Source organism: Danio aesculapii, chromosome 16 (genome assembly GCF_903798145.1).
Source record: "Danio aesculapii chromosome 16, fDanAes4.1, whole genome shotgun sequence".
Taxonomy (NCBI): domain Eukaryota; kingdom Metazoa; phylum Chordata; class Actinopteri; order Cypriniformes; family Danionidae; genus Danio; species Danio aesculapii.
Genome location: NC_079450.1, coordinates 48,337,216 through 48,359,220, shown reverse-complemented (window position 1 = coordinate 48,359,220; position 22,005 = coordinate 48,337,216). Strand labels below are relative to the sequence as shown.

Genomic DNA, 22,005 nt, shown 5'->3' with positions numbered 1-22,005 from the left:
TGTTTTTCCGAAAAGCATCATTAGCCAACTAAGGTTATAAGTTCCGTCGCTACAAACATAGTTTGATGATTTGACGTTTCCCAAATCAATTCGTTCCAACAATTCGCACATTGTGTCGCAAACTTTGATTCTAACTACAGTTCTAGAGGTGAAGTTGAAATCTCCCCTATGCTCTATTCCGTTCAAATGTTCCAACATTTAAAACTTGAAAGAATTTTTAAAAAAGGTGTAATTTGTTTTCAAAGTATTTGGTCGCACTTTATTTTGATGATCCGTTTGTTGAATTTAAGTTACATTGCAACTAATTCTCATTATATTATAAGTAGACTGTTAGGTTGGAGTTAGACTTGGGGTTAGGGTTAGTGTAAGTTGACATGTAGTTGCAAAGTTTCTTACAGTCAGTTAAATGTCTGTTGAAGGAGCATATCAACAATAAGCAGACAGTCTACTAATACTCAAGTGCACCATAAAAATAGTGTTACCAAGTAGCGAACTTCATGTTGACAATCGCGTTCCCTTCCTAGTGCACTTTGAAAACACGTATGCCCTTTCCAAAGCGGAATTTAAGTTACGTCTCCAAAGCTTGTGAAAACAAATATATATATATATAGCATACAGTCGTTAATAGTTTTAATTTATAGTACGCTATGGGGTGTGTTGGGTGGTTGGTGCGTCGTGGATGAAAGTGATGAGGGGGGGGGGGGGGGGGGGGGGGGCTGTTGATTGGGCCCCCTAATTCTAGATTTGTCTTAACTTGCATATATTGCAGTAGTTATTTTCAATATTATTTTGCATAATTTACATACAATTTTAAACTTTGTCTTAATGTTGGTAAAGTAGGTCATGTTCAAGGATCTCAATTAATTTCTGGGTAATAATGGATTTTAAAGAATGCCAAATGTTTGCAGAGAAGGAAGGGTTGAGCAAAAAACATCTATGTAGGGGGGTATGTGCATGTTTTATTTAAATGTCTAGCCTCAAGCTACTCATTAACAAAATGTAATATTGTAAAATTACAATGAGATTAAGAACAAAAAAAATCTAATTCATACATACGTGTAGTACGGGTGCAAATTATACATAAATCAGGGGGTCATTTTTTTGCAATCTAAGTTTGTGTAATGCATGCTTTATTTAATCAAATTTATGAATTTATTTAAATTACATCTAATTCATTAATAAAACATTAAAGTTTTGAGTGTTTTGAGGGATGTTTAGTGTATTCTGACCTACGGTCTCCTCTGATTAGCTATTTTATGAGTTACTGTAGGTCAAACTATATAAACTATGCATCTAAGTTGACTTTACTTTGAGGGCATGTGTTGATACAAACATATTTACAAGAAAAAGAGTCTTGAGAACACTTACAGTGCTCTAGATCAGCGGTTCCCAAAGTGGGAGTCGGAATCCCCTGGAAGGTCGCAAGACAATGACAGGGGGTTGCTTGGAGATTTCCAAAAGTCAAATAAATTTGATTAAACTATTAGAATTACCATATTTTAGCTTCAACTGAACATTGAGGATGATCTCTGAGTGACAGTCTCCAAAATTAAACCTTACAACAAAGACTTGTGCTGAAAACATTGTGCCCATCGATCTCATTAGGTGAGGTTATCATATTAAATTAAACAAATTGATAATTGATTATAGAAACTATAGCCTATGGCTGTTAGACGTGGCACTGTTTTGTGTTGTCAATATGCTTGTGTTTATATAGGCCTATTGTTGTGTGCGCAACATTTGTATAATTATAACCACCTCCGAGGAATGTGGGGGTCGTGAATCACTGCATTGTTATTTTGGGGGTCGCGGGAAGTTTGGGAAGCCCTGCTCTAGATCTGCCAGTTTCAGTTTGAATGAATTTTTTTCTGGTTTTGACTGATCGGCGTGATTATGGTATGAACGGTTATAGGGGTGGTCAAATAATAATAGTATTTAAGACACAGATTAGGGAAATTAGGAAAATCTCACTATTAAACAGTTGACCCCTCCATACATTTTGATTTGACATCCTTCAAGGGGATCAAATGTTAAGGTGGGGGGGGGGCTTTGAACTGCTTTGAACTGCCAAGCAATTCTAACTTGCCTTTTTATGTCCTGAATTTGATTAAGTGAAAGGCCATCAGACATCACAAAACAGTTCCTGTTTTTGTTGGTGGTTCTCCCTATGGCAGTATCCTGGTCATAAGACAGGAAGTTAGTCCTGTACCCGCAAACCCAAAACACAAGCCTCAGGGCCCATCACTATCTCAAAACATAGTCTGCATGCCATAAGGATTTCTTTGATGAGGTGCCAGGGGTATCTTATATAAAATTATGAAAGCATTTCCATGTGGCATTGCTATATGTATTCGATGAAAAAAGAGAAGTAGAAAGTCCATCTGGATCGCTGTTAAACCCCTCAAAGCTCATGAGCATACACACAAGGCCAGCCAGATCTAAGTTCAACATACACATGCAGAAACGTCAGAGGTGAAGGTTGAACAGTGCTAGAAGGCACAACTGTCCACAGCCAAACATTACCATATTTTAGGACGGCACTTCTAAAATCTCCCTGAAGCAAGCAGTGACTTCAACACATTCAGATACGTGGCCCTGGTATACTTCGTTTCAAACTTTTTGTCGTCAAACAAAACAGAACGTCAGTTAAGTGATGGTATATTGTTTTCAAACCTTCCGAAACTCCTGTGTTGCAGTAAGCGGGGTTGTAAATGTGTCAGTCTACGGTGTACTCCTAAACACAACAGTCAAACACGATCATATTTCAGGATGGCACTTCCAGAATCTCCTTGCAGGACGCAGTATCAACACATTCAAAAACATGGCCCTGGTATACTTCGAAGTTCTGTTTCGTTTGAGGTCAAAAAGAAGTTCGTAAAGGTTAAGTGATAGTATACCGTGTTTAAACCTTCCGAAACCCAGCATTGCAGTAGGTGGGGTTGTAAATGTGCCATTCTACGAAGTACTCCTAAATACAACAGCCAAACACTGCCATATTTCACTATGATGCTATGTAGCTTCAACACATTCAATACATGGCCCTTGTATACTTCGAAGTTCTGTTTTGTTTGAGGGAAAAAAGGTTGGGTGACAGTATTCTGTTTTTTTAATTCTTTCGACACCCCTGCACTGAAGTAGGTGGGGTTGTAAATGTGCCATTCTACAGAGTACTCTTAAACACAACAGCCAAACACTACCATATTTCACAATGGCACTTTGAGAATCTCCTCGAAGGAAGCAGTAACTTCAACACTCACATAAGTCACCCTGTACCACAAAATTTGTCTTGAGGCCCTGATATACTTGAAACTGTTCCGTTTGAAGGCAAAAGGAAGTTTGAATAGTGATAGTATTCTGTTTTCAAACCATTCGACACCTATACGCTGCAGTAGGTGGGGTTGTAAATATGCCATTCTATAGTGTACTCCTAAACACAACAGCCAGACACTATCATATTTCAGGATGGCACTTCTAGAATATCCTTGAAGGAAGCGGTAACTTCAACACATTCAAATACATGGCCTTGTACTACAAAATTAGTCTTGAGGCCCTGATAAACTTGAAACAAAGTTCTGTTCAGCTTGAAGGCAAAAGGAAGCTCGAAAAGGCTCGAAAAGTGATGGTATTCTATTTTCAAACCTTTCGACACCTCTGCAGTGCAGTAGGTGGGGTTGTAAATGTGTCATGCTACAGTGTACTCCTAAAAGCAACAAAAACGGCAACTTAAATAAAACATTTTTTTGGGGTGCACAATTTTGGAAAAAACTGACCTAGCAATATTTCATTTTTCTTCAGTTAACATTGCAATATAAATATAGTTTCACAACATTTAGCACTATTTGGCAGTTTTCTGGAAATCTAACAGTATTCAGGTAGAGAAATCGAATAACCACAATGCATCAACTCGTTTCTAGTCCAAATATCTCAAAATTCCTAGATCAGGTAAAAAAAAAAATTGTTTTCAACTTCACAAGCAATAAATAAATAGTTTTTCCTTAAAACAAGTCAAATGATCTCAGTGGGGTAAGTAAAATAATCTTGTTTTTGCTTTGAAATACAGATATTTGAACTAGAAAAAAGTTTTTTCGTTCCATAAATCGGAAAATATTCCATATAAATACAGAATTAAACATATCTGTAGCTCCTAGTCAACTTTAATTCAGACTCAAAATTGCATATTATTCAATGCGACTATTGCGAATGAACATGTTATGAAATCGATGCTGAAATGATATATTGCGCAGCCCTAAACTGCAGCATTTCACATTGCTTTCTTTGTTATGGACAGACAGCGAATGCAACAATGTTTAAAACTTTATCAGACATGGCATGATGTGTTCAGTGTGACCCCCTCTGAGTCTTTCAAATCTTTCCATGAGCAATCATACAGGTGCGGATATATCTGCACCAGTTCTGCTACTTGACCCTCCAGTTTATTCATGTTGCTAACTTAGTGTTTTGCTGGAGGTTTTTCTCCTGTCTGATTTTGAACTCTGTGGATACAAAGCATGTCAAAGGCGGCGGAGCTCCAGGACACACCCATTGATTGCGTAATTATCACAGATCATCACAGGTCAAAGGTGTTCAGCAGCCAAAACAAACTCCTCCAAAAAAGTTCATTTTGGTGAACAGTTTCACAGTTTTGGGGGTGATTGATTGGGCCCCCTAACGGTGTGAGCCTTAGAACTGTCCTAACATGTATATTTATATTATGCATTATTTTAATATCATCAAATCCAACCCCATCAAACCCAACTGTAATTCGCACCCTGCGTTAGGGCTGCACAAGATATCGTTTCCGCATTGATATCGCAATTCGTTCAAAATTACATAAAATCAGTTCGAATCAGTTCAGTTTTTCGAATTCATTTAAAGTATACGGTGGCCTTTAAGTTGCATAGGTATTTTTCAGCAGTAGCAACAACTAATTCAATACCAATTGGTACTGAAATAATAAATCCATTTCCTGCTAACATTGTGCTGTTGTTGCCATTGTGTTCACGTGCTCGACAGAAATGACTGTGATGTTGTGAAGGTCATCCGTTTACTGAACTCACCTCGGTTTCCTGAGGCCCTGTTTACACCAATACATTTTAGCTTTAAAATGGCGTTTTAGAATGAAAACGATCCGCGTCCACCCTGGTGTTTCACCCAGCATTCCTGAACAACTCTCCGTCCACACTACACCACTGAAAACGCACATCATGTGACCACACGCATACACTGGCATGTACTGCAGCGTGCTTTGAGCAAATCTACATGAGAGCTGTGCACGTCGAACTGTTCAAAGGATCTACCGCTGGATCTCATCTCACTATATTTGTTAAATGTGATATTTAACTCATCTTGTTGTCTATATCTAGCGACATATTCCCAGACTTTGGTCTTTTGATTCGATTACTTGTTCTCAGGTAACGTGTTTTGGCTGAGCACAAGTTAGGCCTCAACCTTTTAGTGTCTGCTAATATCAAAATGAAAATAGACAGTTCCTCATATCATGTTTTCATTTTATTGTTAAGAAAGTGAAACAGCGTAGCCAGGGTGATGTGAATGAGGTCATACAGTACACTGTTGCCTTTAAAAATGTACCCGACGTGTCCTCAGGAGTTTGTTTTCCATATCAAACTTGCGAAGTCTGAACTTACAAGGAGAGGATGAAAGACGGAACTTTGTTTAGGCTACTTAATAGAGGAAAAAGCCCCAATCAGATAGGTGAATTTCTGCAGCCACGCATCCGTTTCCAGATGTCTCCATTTTACCCCATCCACACTAACATGGACAGCAGAGTTTTCAAATGAAAACGGCCTCTTCAGCGTTTTCAAAATGCTCCATTTACAGCGTTCGAAAACTCCGTTGTAGTGTGAACAGATAGCGTAACCATAGCAAAACTTGTGTTTTAATACGAAAAAGATTTAATGTAAACGAGGCCTGAGTGTAACCAAAGATACAGGGACATTAGAGCATTTTAAAGCTGTGAAGATCAGTCAATTCATCAGCGGATCGCTCCTATACCAGCTTATAAACAGACCAGCTGATCTTTGCAGATTTAAAACGTTTTTAAAATTTCAGTACCGATTGGTATTAAATTCCAGTATCGTAACAACCCTAGTACTGACGTCGGTATTTTCGGCATCCCTATTACAATTTTAAGAAAAGCTCACGTTCCATACAGATGTTTTGTATATTTCCTATTGTAAATATATAAAAACTTTTTATTAATAATAATTTGGACGACTTTAAAAAGGGATTTTCTAAATATTTAGATTTTTAACCCTAAGATTTTCAAATAGTTGCATCTCAGCTAAATATTGTTACATTTTAGTAAAGTATACATTAAAATGAATCAGCTTTCAAGTGATATATACTTTAAATATAGTCTATATAGTCATATGTTTAAAAAGTAGAACTTACGACTCGCGTATAAAATTAAGACTTACATACTGTGGTCCGAATAGTCACATATAATCAAATTTTAACTCGTACTACATTCATCCATCACCCATGACACCAAAAGATATGTTTGTTGCCTCCATTTCATGTAACAAACAGCCTCCAAAATAACTTTTTATACAAATCTGACCATTTGAGCCCTTAAAAACCTGAAGTCTAGACAGAGAAGTGGGGAGTCTGGTAAAATTTGCCGTGGAGTGTTTTGACTGGGGGAATTACTCAAAGTTTCCACAGCGGGTCCTATGGAGTGCGCTCCTTTCCTCCATCCTGACTGGCTACATCTGTCTTTCTTCTTCTAACAGCATTAAATGTTCAGACATATGTTGCTCTTTCACTGCATCCTGCTTTACAGCTCCAGGCAGAGCCTCTGGCCAGACACTTTTAAAAATGCTTTCAAGAAGGGCTTGGGGGAGGATGGAACATATTAAGCCATGCTAAAAACCAAACTCGGAGCTCTCCCTCTGTTAAAGATGCTCTATATAACACTGTATGGAACACAAATGAGAGTCTGCTTTCGACTTCATATAGGGAAATATTTACAGGGAGTCTTAGCTGGCTAGACATCGTATCAGCAAGGGATCTGCCGTATAACGTGCTGACAAGTCCACATTCCTCATGGACATCGGAGGAAAACCCTCTTCTGCAAACTCCTCTTAACCCCTGAAAGACTCGCTTCCATATGGCTTGCATCTTGCTTCCTGAAAAGTTGAGTTTGTTTTAAGTGTGGACCACCAGATTCTATATCAAAGCAGTGAGATGAGCGCATGTGAAAACAGTTAAAACAAAAGAGTCGCAGGGTAATGGAGTTCCTGAGACGAGGCTGTAAAACGCATGCTGAACTGCATTCATGAAGACCCCCCGCTAAAAACAGATACGAGTCATGAAAGTTCTCACACAGCCAAACAAGAAGAAAAGCAGTTAGACGACTTGGTGACACAATGTTATTTCAAGATTGAATTGGGTACATTCAACGTGTTGAATGGTGAATAAAACATTAATGGGTTACTTATCTGCTTTTATGAAACATTACAAATTGAATCATTTAGACCAGAAATTTTATTTATTTGAAAAATATATATATATAAAAAATTATTACTTATTTTTTGCCTTTGACATTTAGTAGCTTTGACATTCTGCAGAAATAAAAATGGAAGAAAATGGAGCAATATAGGGATATTGGTTCCAAATTAGCGATGCTCAAAATAACCAATTAACTGTTAACTGAAAGAGTGTGTTTTTAACCGATTAATGGATCAGTTAAACAATTAAAAAATATAATTTTATATATCACAGCGAACGCGCTTTTTGCGTACAGAGAGGCGTCTTTTGAATGGTTTACTAATGGCCGCGAGTGTTTTACACGCTGCTTATGCTTAGACATATGACTCGTATCTTTTTGAATGGGGAAAAGTGAAACAGTCAATATGGTGAATAAAGCCCCTCACACTAGTACCGGAGCCAATCATCAATCGATATATGTTAATAAAGTCTACCTTCGAGTACATGAGCCAATCCGCGATCGCTATAGAACGACAATTCTCCAGGGTAGGTAGGGGCTTGGACCAGACGTGAGATTCTGCAGATTTTGTTCGATTCAAACTTTTAGAAATGAAACTAAAGAGAGAGTTGTGGTTTAATTTTATTGGCGATTCCTAATATGTAACAATCGTCAGCTTGGCAAGCAGTTTTGGAGAATTTGATGTTTCCCCATTCAGACAGAATGGCCAAGCATACTGCCCGAGAGGTGTTTCAAAGATGGATGCCGAGTGAAATTACTTGCCTTAAAGGGACTTTGCTTATGCGCCCTGCACGCCTCGCGTTTTTGCTGTTGTGCTGGCAAGTGAAATAAAAGTGAATCCTGAGCGAAAAAAGTGCGTTACGTCAGTTGCGTCTTTTTCATCTTTCAATCAAATGAAAGCAGAGGCGGGGTTTCCATTGACATGACAGCAGGGGTTTGTGTTGTTAAGACGACTATGGAGAACTTTTAATGATGGAGGAGAGACTTGGTTCAAGTCATCCAGAACTGTATGACTTTACAAATCTTGAATATCACAATGTTATTAAATATTACAATTATAAGAACATCGACAGAAACACTCGTGCACAATACGGGTGAGCTGATTCAGTCGTAGTGACATAAAAAAAACTTGCTTTTTTTTTTTAACAATAAAGAGCAGTGTGATGCACCACACATTTTTGGAACGGAAAAGCGCGTTTGGTGTGATCGGCCCCTAAATGTGTAACACATTTGTTAACTCACAGGATGGTAACACGTGCAACCACATGTGCCAGCGCTGATGCTGATAGCCCCAGTGCTGGATCTGCATCATAAACTCAACAAATAGGTTATAGTTTTGATAATTTAGTGTACAACCAACAAACCAAACTTTTTTCCAGTCGGAATATTACAGTTATTAATAGTTCTTGTATGATATCAATTTTTAAAAAGGGCCTAGATAGCCTAATCTACGAATCGAAGAAATCCAAAGATTTTCTTGATTTTCGCATAATGATAACTCCCTACCAAACTGAGGCTTTCATTTTAAAGCTTATAAAATATGTATGCAATTTAATGCAAGATCATATGTAAACAACAAAATTGTTATATGCTATAGTAGCTTATACTTTACAAAAGTCAACATATGAGTCTTATGGTTCATTGTCTTTCATCACACGCAGCGTGCGCACACATGAACCGCGAGTGAGACGAATTAGGAATTAGGAATTAGGAGGAAATAGGTCTCAATCATAAGACAATCTTTAAACTAATGACTTCTATTAAAAATGTTGACAGAGGTTTATGATGTAAGAATAACAGTGGAGCATTAATTAAATGCCTATTTTCAATGGAGCGATCGATTTGAGGTAGCCTGATATTTTTATTTGACGAAAAAAAATAAAACATATGATAGGAAAAAAACATCCTATATGCGGGTTGTTAAAAAGGATTCAATCAGTGTTTTTGTTTTGTGATCTAAATTTGTCAAATTATTATTCTTTTTATTTAGTTTAATCTTTTTTTCTATGCTGTTGGAAACACTGCAGGTGCATGAAGACTTTCTGTTATGTTCTGTATGCTGCTGTTCGCATGTTAAAATAAATAAGTATATAAAAATGCAACATTCAATGTGTCACAAATAGACACGGCAATTATTTTTTTTATTAAATAGTAATTTACTATTAATCTGACCAGTTAACCGTAACGAGCGGTGTATGTCGGTTGACAAAATTAATCGAAATGAGCATTCCTATTCCAAACCTCTCTAAGTTTCTATTCTCACAAAATAAGACATTTCGAAATAAGCTGAAAGGGAAAATACTAAAGCAAGGTTATAATAGTTTTGGATTTTTCATTAGTTTTAGTTTATATTTCGTTTTGACTTTTTGTTTTCAAATTTTGTTAGTTTAAATACATTTTTATAAGCAGATTTACTAGTTTTTATTAGTTTTTAGAGGAGGATTTACTAGTTTTTATACCTTGAAATTGCTTAGTTTTAGTTTAGTATTCATTAGTTTCAGTGTTGGTTTTAGTTTTTTTTGTGTGTGAGTTTTTTTGTTTGTTTGTGTAAATTAGGATATTCTTTAGGTGCAAGATTCAAAATAATCAGAATAAATATTGCATAAGAGAAACTCAACCTAGGCTAAAAACTAGCTACATTTTTTTAACACGTGAACACTACCATCTAGCCATCCTCAAATTTAAATATATCAGCCCACAAGACAGCAGCCTTAAGTAAAATATGTGTCCTGAGGTTAGATACACAGTCGTGATGGGAAGTTCGGATCTTTTCAGCGAACCAGATCTTTTGTGACAATCTTCCCAAGTCTGGACTCAAATCAAAAATATGTAGTCAGCAATAATAATTTCAGGCAGTTAAAACATAATCTGAAAAGTTTCTTACAATTACATTTTACAACCCAACTGAAGCATGATTCACTTATTTATATTATATCAGGCATGTTAAAAAGTTCTTTGTGGATAAGTGACTAGCGTACGTTACTGGACACGTGAATCGTTTCAAATGACTCAGTTTGATTTGGTAAATTAGTTGAACCTGTTCCCTTAAAAGTTAACAATAACGATTCGTTCGCGATCACCAATACGGAAATAAACCCATTATTGGGCACAAATGTGTTAAATTAATACTTTTAAGTATCTGCTCTAGTCGCATTTGATGTCACTGTGCAGCTGTCATGTCCATGTTGTTTTTGTCGCGGGAGTAACAGCAAGGATGACTGGAGGAGGACCGGCTTGATCTGGCCAATGGCATCAGGACTACAGACTCTGAGGTGCTGTATGGTCAAACAACTGGCAGCGCGAAGCAAATAGATTTACTTCTAAAAAGGCTTACATTATGTATTAAATACAATTACAAAGATGAAAACGAAGGATAATTTTCCTATATGTATGTACACAACAGAGTATCAGTTAGTTCAAGTTTTTTTACTCTCGTTTTTATTTATATTTCAGTTAATGAAAAAGTTTTTCTAGTTTTCGTTAGTTTTTGTAACAATATGTATAATATAAATTTCGTATAATAACCTTGATACCAAGGAAGACAATGGTTACAGGTTTCCAGCTTTCTTCAAATTACTTTAATACTTTAATAAATTTTACATTTTAATGCATGAAAAAATTTTGATTTATAGCAGCCACATACTGAAATTTTGTCTGGGGAAAGAAAGTCTGTGGAAAGCAAAATTAAACTCTACTGGTGCACTGGGTAAACATTTCTCACAGTTTGGTACTTATCACAATTTTGGAGTCATGGTTTTGGTATGGCTTGTAATATGACATGAATAAAAAAAAACAAAAAATTATTTTAAAAAGCAATTAATTCAACATGACTAATACAAAAGATGATTTCAACTAACACTCGACTCAATTTAAGAGCTGATTTAGGAGTAAAATGTTTTTAAATGTGGTATTTTTATGTCACATTTTCAACACAGAGCTGTAGTTCACAGAGAAAGATGCAACAGACGACAAATCAGAGAACAAATCTCTCGATTTCAGAATCACGCAAATTAAATCATTCCCAATCTTTAGCGTAGCTTGTCAGTGAACTATGGCTCCGTTTTTAAATTTTGCTTCTTCTGAAAGCTTTATTCATTATTTTACTGATTACTGAGCCATTTTTTTGACATACAAAGCATGGCAATTGCCTCAAATATTAATGATGAAAATTAACATTTAAAAACGTAATTAACTGGAATCAATACTCTAGTTTTCATTGTCACATCAAAAATGTATTTAATTCATCGATTTGAAGTTTCAGAAACATTTCTTATAACCATCAAAATTGAATATTAATATTATTGCGAACATCCAGAAAGCTTATTCTGCACCGTTTTATGGCTAAGTTCATTAGTAGAAAAAATATAAAAGCATGGTTGACATCAACCCAGTCAATCCCTCAATCCCTAGCTCCAGCCAGTCGGTGTCGGGAACTAAACTAAGAGGGGAAAGAATCTGCATTCATGTCACAAAAATGATGGATAGTTCATGAGAGAGAGAGAGAGAGAAAGAGAGAGAGATAGAGAGAGAGAGAGAGAGAGAGAGAGAGAGAGAGAGAGAGAGAGAGAGAGAGAGAGAGAGAGAGAGAGAGAGAGAGAGAGAGAGAGAGAGAGAGAGAGCGAGAGAGCGAGAGAGAGAGAGCGAGAGAGAGAGAGAGAGAGCGATAGTAGGGTAGGGGCTTGTCTCTATGGTACTTCACTGACCCAACTAATCCCACACAGAATCCATTCTGGCTGTTTGGGATGACCCTTAACCCAAAGCCTTAAGCAAAAGAAGACAACAAGCTTTTGGATATTATGCTTTCCCATGCGTCACCACTACAAAACAGCAGGCAGGCAACATATGGTGCAAACTAAGTGCTATTCTGAATGAAGTTAGGATGACACACCAAACAGAATTCAGGTTTACCACTGACCCTGGCAGGATTTTCCAAAATATCATTGACAGTTACATTGGCTGTGGACTTTCACATTACCAGTGGTGCCCAAACACACTCTGGAGGTTATTCAAAATACTAGGGCTGGGCGATTAATCCAATTGGAGAAAAACGATTGAACAAATCTGCGACTGTCGTGCACATCTTCTCAAGGAAAGCACAATGTGATTTGAAGTAAATGTCCTCCGAAGGCCAGAGGGCTCTCTTGCGGGAAAACCCACAAACCTGTCCAAATACACATGAAGAAACGCAGGAAACCCCCTGTGGAAAACAGCGGTTACTGAATAAACTGAAGATTCAACTGCTTTCTTGATTCATTGTGACTAATAAACATACGACTATGGATTCATATAGCAGAAAGAGTCCTTTCAAACACTTGACTGCAGTTATGAGGGGAGCAGAGTAAAAACATGCTATTATACAGGTTGTAACTTCACGTGAAACGTTTACTACAGCCATAGTTCATTGAGAAGCAAACAACTGTCATTATTGCAGAATGATTATATCGACATTATTTTTGACAGATTAAACCGAATTAGAAATAAACTTATATTTTGTGGAGCTTATGAGTGTCCTACAACTCTGTAGTAAACTTTGATTACTCTAAACGTTTGTGCTGAAGGATTACCAGAACTGGTTTTACTGACAAAATGTGTAAGAAAAAAAAAACCACTAGTGTAATTATATCTTGTAGGGATGGTCTTGATGCTGCAATTTCCGTACCAATCAGTACTGAAACTGTAAAAACATCCATTTGCTGCTAACATTTAAACGCTGTTGAGTGCATTTTAAGTGCTCTGTTTGCAGTGGTGAACTGAAGACCGTAATAGCCAATCCCAGTCATTTCTGTTGAGCATGCGAACACAATGGCAAATCGCCTGCGTTTAAGAATGGGAAATGGATGTCTTAAAAATTTCAGTTCCGATTGGTACCAAAATTGCAGTATCGTGACAAAACTAGTGTGATTGTATCTTGTAGGCATGGGCGATTTTCATTGGTACCAAAATTCCAGTATTGTGACAACACAAGATCCCACCACACCACAGGGTATACTCACACTAAAGGCACAGTAACCCTAAACCTTCTTTGGCCTGCATTCCGCCTTTCGAGCCGGAGCATGCTTATATTATCGATGATGCGACTATTCAGTTTAACAGAAGAGAAGCACTCTCACGCAGCACAACAAAGATTGCTTTAGCTATATAATTTTGTATTATGTTTAGTCATCTGGAATGCAGTGACATGCAATCAAATAGTTTGTCGAACAGATCCACCACTTTTGATGCTCATAAAATAATCACAAAAGTCCTCGTGCTGCAGGTATTAGGAGGTTTGCTGAAGGTGCTGTATCTTTAATAAACAAGGACGGTTCATGTTCATTGAAAAGTAAGAATGATTAATAAATCCATATGAAACAGTCCCTTAAAAGTGACATCGAGTCTTCAGTTTCGCACTAAGCCACGCTTTGCACCCTCACTACAAGCATGCCGCACAAAAGCCCAACCGAACAGCACTCTGGCACACCTCTTCCAACCAGGCCAGGGCCGGTGTTCTGTCGATTTGTTCTACTTTGTCAGATTGTCCTACCTCCCATTCAAAAAGTAGGTAGCACATTTTGATGACGCAATATGTTACCAGTCAGATTTTGCTATCAGTGTAAATTTTAATGTGGAGTAGTGTGATGTGAAGCTGTAATATAGCACTAACCTACCTAATCCTACCTAAACCCCAACTCCAACCTCAGAACCAATCAAATAGTGTTGGTAGCTTAATCTGATGGCAGGGCTAAAATGTCAGGACACCAGTCAACTGAACCGCGCCTGGGCACGATTCGGAGCACTCACACTTGTCAAACAAACTAGGAAACGCACCCCAGCACGGTTCGGATATTGTAGTGTGAGTGCACCCTCATGTAGTTTCCATTTATGTCTTGTTTTCACTAAGAGGAACAGTACACTAGAGTACTGTATGCTTTCACGTTTTTAATAAAGGTAAAAAAAAAATGTTTGGAGAACAGAACATTACCAAATAGGTGGATCTAGGCTCGCAGATAAACGCTGTTGGTTTACAGAATCATTACCAGCACAGGAAGCATAGGATAAAAACAAAGAACCTCCTGCCACATGGCGAAATAAAAAAAAATGCTTTATGTCTTCTATTGTTGTTTACAAGAGTGTCTAAAAATGTGTGGAAAGGGCAAAGTTTTCTCTCAAATCGCCTGAACTTGTCATGGATCTATTTTCAAAATAATTGACTCGAGTTCTCAACAGAATGACCCACACAACATTATTCTTTGAGAAAATGAACTTTCTGCTGTAAACTACGCCTAACAAGTAAGTGTACTACTGGCAATGGAAACACAAGTCTGATCAAGGTTACCCATACTCAGGGCTTAATCTGTGCTGGAACACGCCGGATCTGGCACCTCATTTTACTGATCCCCTTCCTCAAACACCCTTCTCCCATGTCGCTGTTCACTTTCGTTTTCTTCTGCGACCCTCTTCACTTCCGCGACATCCCTCCGTTATCCACGAGTTAGGTACATACTTGGCATCTACCTCACCAGCACCCCAACCTTCATGACTTTACAAATTATAAATATCACAATATTATTAAAAAGTGTAACTACACTAATATCAACAGCAACACTCGCACACAACACGAAGCTGATTCAGTCATTGCCAAGTGACATAAAGGCCCAATCCCAATTCTATTTGTGTACCCCTTCCCGACGATCGCGACTGCTGTAGTTATTCCAGTTGCTCTATTTTTTGGTATTTATCTTCAGGAAATCACTGAAGGCATATATTATGTTATATCGATCTAATGTGGCAATAATATCGTAATACTGCGCATTTACACAGTGACCATATTCATCTATGTAAACACACAAAAAACGACATTAACATTATAGCAGACACTGTAAAAAGCTCATTCCCAGCCACTAGACTTTTCTAACAGGGTATTCCAGTGTCATCGAGTGTCCGAATGTTGTTGGACTGCTATACAAGAGTTATGGATAATAGATTTTTATTTAAGTTAAAGTTAGCGATTTTTATTTTAGCGTGTTTTTTTAAAGCATGACAGTAAACCACGAATGCGGTTATGAATGTTTCAAAACATATGCTTGCTTCTTGTAAAAATATGTAATAATGACAAAAAAAAAATACTAATTTGTGGATCTCCTTACTTCCAGGTGCAACCATCCTGCCATTGTGGCTGGTGTATTCTGGGAAATTTTCTTACCCCTTGGTTTTGAGTGTGGTCCTGAAAAATCTTTGTTCGAAGTGCTATCTACCCCTTGCCCTTAGCCCTACGCCTTAAAGCAAAACAGAATTGGGACACCCCTTGGTTAATGTGGCGCGAATGTCTGCTGAAATTCAGATTTTTGAACTAGAGCGTTTCGCGTGATTGTGCGTCAAACGCGTAAAACGTTCAATTCGCACCACGCAATTTGCGTCATTCGCGCGTATCGCACAGCAGGATGTCTATTTGCGACTTTGCATTGACTTAACATGTAAATCACTCACGCTTGGCGCTTCTTCCGCGTCTGGTGTGAACACAGCATAAGGGAAAGAACTGGGATTAGGCCAAAAAATCGTTTTGTGTGAAAAGTGCGTTCAGTGTGATCAACCCCTATATAGTATAAATGTGAGTAGTATGAATGGATCTCAGATGTACTACATCCGCCATTTGTCATTATCACGTGACCTACCCATGTCAGTTGCATCACTTCACTCCCATTCATGAATTCTCTCGTGGGTGATCATGGGATAGCATAACACCCATCAAACACACACTTCAGAATCCCACTGAAAGTAGTAGGCCAGCGGTGTCTAAACCCAGTCCTGGAGGACTGGTGTTCTGCTGAGTTTACCTCCAACTTGCTTCAACACACCTGCCAGAAAATTTTTATATATCCAGTAAGAGCCTAATTAGCTGGTTCAGGTGTGTTCGATTGGGGTTGGACACCGGCCTTCCAGGAGCGAGTTTGGAGGTCATCTGGTGACTTCTTGCAAACATTTCCGATTATTATGAATTCGGACATACTGCTCTGCTTGCATACGGTTTTTAACATGCTACATCAAGTCAAGTCAAGCTTTATTGACATTCTGCTACATGTGTGGACATACATTTCATATGAAAAATATACTAAATATAGTATGGAAGCATGCAATTTTGGAGGCATCCAGTAATTTAAGTCTTAAGTGCTAGTAAAGGGGTGAGAAGGAAAATGACGTGAAAAATACTGCAAACGAACATTAGGCTTGTGGTGTAAATGCGCTCTAATAGACCAGTCCTTTATGCAACAAAAGGAGTCGATAGTGCAAAGTGTGGACAGTGCATGAATAATGCAAAGGCAATTACTTTCAAACAAAGAGATGGACACCATTAGTCCTTCCATTAATTAAAGAGGAGAACATGGGGATATTAATGTCCAGTTTAAGTGTATTCAGACTGCAAAAAGTTTAACATCTGCAAACTTGCAATTTATATTACAGTTAAAATGGGTCTACGCAAAGGAGCAGATGTCATGATGGCTCTGGTAAATGTAAGCTCTGAATTGCTTTAAGCGCAGGAACGAGGCTGGATGTTACTCACCAGACTCATGCGCTTACTCACACTACTGTTGACCTTTCGCCAGGAGGATTTCTTAACCTCTAGCACACACACAGAAACAGGAATGTAAAAAGCACCTAATGGCCAGATCGGGTTGTCTCCAACCAGACAGAGATGTAGACAATGATTGAGAATCCCACTGGTCTCCCAGGTGGCTACTGGGAAATGATGTCATAGCATTCCAGGAGACACAGCCTCCGAGCAGGAGCATCCCGTTTCCCCCCTACTGAGGATCTACTCCACTCTCTATGGAAATCAATTCACATCACCCAGCTACTTTATGTGCATTTTAGAATATCGCATAAAAATGCTTAATTGATGCACTTAATTTTGAAGATGTGTATTAATAAATGTATGCGCACAACGGAGTAGGATAAACGTTTTATGCGAGAAGTAAAACTGCGCATTAAGGTTGGTATATATTTCTGCATTAAGTGATCACCATGAGCCATGGCGCCTGCCTTGCGCATAGTCATGCATTTATACTTCTGCATGCTGTTTGTGTCACTCTGCAATAACACTTCCAAAATGCTAGCTGGGAGTATGCTCTTATGTTACTCTGTGTTGAGTTTCTTCGTGGGAGTTTTGTTTTTTCGGAATGCTACCTTAATGTACAAGTACCTAAAACTCATCCAGAGGTGGGAACCGACGAACGTGCAACAACTTAAATCATGAAGTAAACGCAAAACAAATGTTTCCATCTGGAGCTCCTTCACGGGACTCGACACTAAACACTCACTCCATCGGGCTCGCAGCTCTCAGCACTGCCCACACTCATCACAGCTACCAAGCCAACCAATCACGAAGCTTGCGCTATGCGTTAGGGGTGGGCGGTACACCGGTGTCATAGTCATCACCGGTGTGACATTGCGCCACGACATGGATTTTCTAATACCGTCAATACCGTAATAAATCAATTATGTGCCTTGAACAGCTGCATTTACATCAATAATAGCTAATTCTAAATAACAAGGCATTAAATTTTCTTCAAACGTTCAGTTGTGGTCTGAATACCTGTCCTTATACTACAGGGCTCGAAATTGCAACCATTTTGGTCGCACGAGCGCCCGAAATGTAATCTATGCGCCCTCATAATATATTTGGGAGCATTTGCAGTGCACAGGTTTGCAAACCTCACCTAAAGTTATAATAATAATAATGGCGCAGATGTAAGCAATCAAAACATGAGGTAAATGTTGATCCGCCAGCTGAGATCAATCGAGTGTTTTCGCAGAAAATGCCTGAATCTTGATGCGTTGCATTCACCGCGTGTTCAGCGCAAATGTCCGCTAAATATAAAGTCTAATACTGTAGACATCATCGCCAAAGAAACTCGCCTTTACTAAGTTTACACTGAAACTACAGCTCACAACAAAGAGCGGTATTGCGCCGGTGGTCTTCATGAGAATCCTGCTCTGTCTGCTTATAAATTGGTGCTGCTGACTTGCCTACTTTATTCCACCAACACAGAAAAATGAAGATCAGCTCATAACGAGACTGAGCATTTAAAATGACCCAAACCGAAACTTTAAAAGAGTGATAGAAGTGAGACTTTCTTTTGTCCGTTCTTCCTTGAGATGTATATTATTTTGCTATTTAAAGTAATACCATGATATTATACCGTCACCGTTCAAAAGATGAAAAATACCGTGATATTAATTTTAGGTCATTTCGCCCACCTCTACTATGCGTCTTCGTAACATGTAGTTACATTTTTTGAGAGGTGAGCGTCAGCGTCAGCCACGGCAAGGAGTTTACGACTGCGCAAAGATTGCGCCGGCCCTAAAAACAGCAAGGATGTGAATTCGTCATCTGTATCAGAATGTTCTGATTGGCCAGAGTAAATGTCTCACGTCAGCACGCTCTAAACCTGTACGTGCTCATTCCGGTAAATTCCTTCTGCGTTCACACGGAGTAGCACTCAGGAAAATTACTAATAATGTTACAACTTCTCTTTCTGGAAAATTTCTAGAATGAATTTACCAGTATTTTAAAAAAAAAAGCCTGTTTACAAATGATCCCTTTTGTATCTAAAAACTTTGTATCTATGAAAGAGGTCATTGATGGAAACGGTGCTTTTTTCACAAAAATGTTCCAGTTTTTTCCACTTTATTCCACATTTTTGGATGGAAACATAGCTCATAACTAGGGCTGTGCGGTTAATCGAAAGTTAATCACAATTGGGATTTGAAACATTGAGATTAGCTTAATCGCAAGAGTCTGCGATATGAAATATATATTATTTAACTTCCCCCGTCCATAGCAAATGCGTGACCGAAGTCTTTGTGTGCCAGTCTTACTAGCCAATAGAGTGAGCACACTTTTGTTCTGCACAATCAGAATTGCGCCAAACTATCCGGAAAGCCCACAATAAAACAAACAAGCAGGAAAGAATGGACAAGTGGGATGATGGCGTCTGCTGTTTCAGAAGGATTCATAGACATATTCATATCAAAGAAAAACAGAATGTCGATAATATGGGAATATTTTGGTTTCAAAGTCACAAACACCGAACAAAAACAGGTAATTTGTAAGAGCTGTCGCAGAATTGTTGGCAGGGCATGAGGAAATACAACAGCCAGCACCTAAAAAGCACCACAGGCGGCAATATGAGGAACGTCTTGCTAGAAATCAACTAAAAGTAATCACACTCAATCTAGTAGCAAGCAACAGCAAAGTACAATTTCAGAGTTGTAATACAAACAACGTTAATATCTTTTAAGTTCCTTTTTTTTTTTTTTAAATAACACTCACAGCATTTTAGCAGTAAGAAGCTACAACACAGATTATTGAGCTAAAGCTTGACTACAAATAATCGCAAATCAAACCGCAATCACAATATCTGTCAAAAAAATATATACATTTTCCCCAAACCGAACAGCCCTACTCATAACACACATTTTCTTGTTATTAGACTTCTAAAAAAAAAAAAAAAAACAGCGCATGTGCATCTAGGGGACCAACATGATTCATAAATCTACAGCTTAAATCTTCAATTTTACAATTGAATAATTTATCCTAGGAGAATTTACTGCTGGAAAATATGGCCTTGATGCTTGGTAGACTACAGCAATTCTTATGGAATTATGTCATGCTATTAATCATGAGTCAGGCACTAAATTACTGTTGAATTGTTCATAATGTCAAAGAAATATATGCGCAAGCCGTGCTGTTAATGACAGTAGCTCTGAAAAATATGAGGGGTCAGTGAAACTGGAGTCCCTGCTGTGTGTTTGTGAGTCGGCTGATGGATGGTGCGCCGTGTTTCTGGATGGTCGAGTGCAGTGCATTGTGGACTGTGTGTGAGCTATGCAGGATGAGCCCACAGCTGATACCAGCAGCATGACAACGCATTGTGCATGCAGGAATCAACACGCCCACTGTACTGTAAACACTCCAAACACGTGGAGGAAGGCGTGACGAATTTATGCTGGCTTACTTTAAAGAAAAACAAAACTAGACGTATGAAACATTAGATATAAAGAGACGTTTTTGTTAAAATAAACTAATTAATTAATTAATTAATTAATTGATTAACAAGCTATTGATTAATGAATTGATTAATCATGTACACTGGCATGCGTGTCTGCACAGCAGTAGGGATGCAACGACTAACTGGTTTCACTATTAACCGTGCTTTAATTCATCACGGTTAATCATAAAGGCTTCTCAACACCGCATTTCTGCATTGAACAAAACTGCTGCACTAAAAGTAATGCCAGCTGTGCATTAGTTTAAAGTTCCAAGCTTGTACATGGAGGCTAAAGGCTGGTTTATACTTCTGCGTGGAGAGATCGCCGAGACCCACGGCGCCTGCCTTGTGCGTAGTCGTGAATTTATACTTTTGCGTGCTGTTTGTGTTGCTCTGCAGTAACACTTCCAAAATGCTAGCGGACAATAGGTAATGTTCCTCTGTGTCGAGTTTCTTTGCGGGTATTTTGTTTTTTCTGAACGCTCAAACGCACTCAATCAGAGGTGGGAACCAGTGGATGTGCAACAACTTTAATTATAAGGTAAACACAAAACAAAAGTTTCCATCTGGACCTCGTTCACGGGACTCGACACCTGTAAACACTCAATCCATCGTGCTCGCGGCTCTTAAAACCTCACATGCTCCTCACCGGTACCAACCCTTCCAATCACAGAGCTTGAGCTATGCATCATTGCGACATGTAGTTACATTTTTTGAGAGGTGCGCGTCGGCGTCAGCCACGGCAAGAGCCATATGACCATGTGAAGGGTGAAGTATAAATCAGCCTTAATACGCATGCACAATGGATTACCTTTGGCTGAGGCTATTAACAAAGGGTCGTTTACATATCACGTCTTTTGCGCACGCAAATTGGTTATTTCTTTTCTTGCACGCATATTATCGATAGCTGCGATGTGTTCACGCGCAGCCTTTGACTGAATTTGTTCTCTTTAAAGGGAAATACTAATAGCTAATGTTGATTAGATTTACATTAGACAAATACTTTTTTTATTTTTTTATTTATTCATTCATTGTTCTGTCATTTACTTTCAGGGTAAAATTGTTACTTATGTTTAAATGCCACAAACTTTTCATTCATTCAATCATTTTCTATTTCGGCTTAGTCCCTTTATTAATCAGGGGTCACCAGAGCGGAATGAGCCGCCAACTTATCCAGCACGTTTTTCGCAGGTGATGCCCTTCCAGCTGCAACCCATCACTAGGAAACACCCATACACACTCATTCACACACATACACTACAGACAATTTAGCTTACCCAATTCAGCTATACCACATGTTTTTGGACTGTGGGGGAAACCGGAGCACCCGGAGGAAACCCATGGCAACACGGGGACAACATGCAAACTCCACACAGAAACGCCAACTGACCCTGCCGGGGCTCAAACCAGCAACCTTCTTGCTGTGAGGTGATTGTGCTACCCACTGCGCCACCGTGCAGCCCGCCACAAACCTTTCACCTTTCTTCCACTTACTTTTAAATCCAAAGA

At 38.5% G+C, this 22,005-nt stretch overlaps 1 protein-coding gene across 1 annotated transcript in view; it reads right to left on the bottom strand.

Annotated features, from left to right (window-relative positions):
• trim71 (tripartite motif containing 71, E3 ubiquitin protein ligase) overlaps positions 1 to 22,005 on the bottom strand; it is a 54,692-nt gene that overhangs the window by 27,030 nt on the left and 5,657 nt on the right. The window lies entirely within an intron of this gene.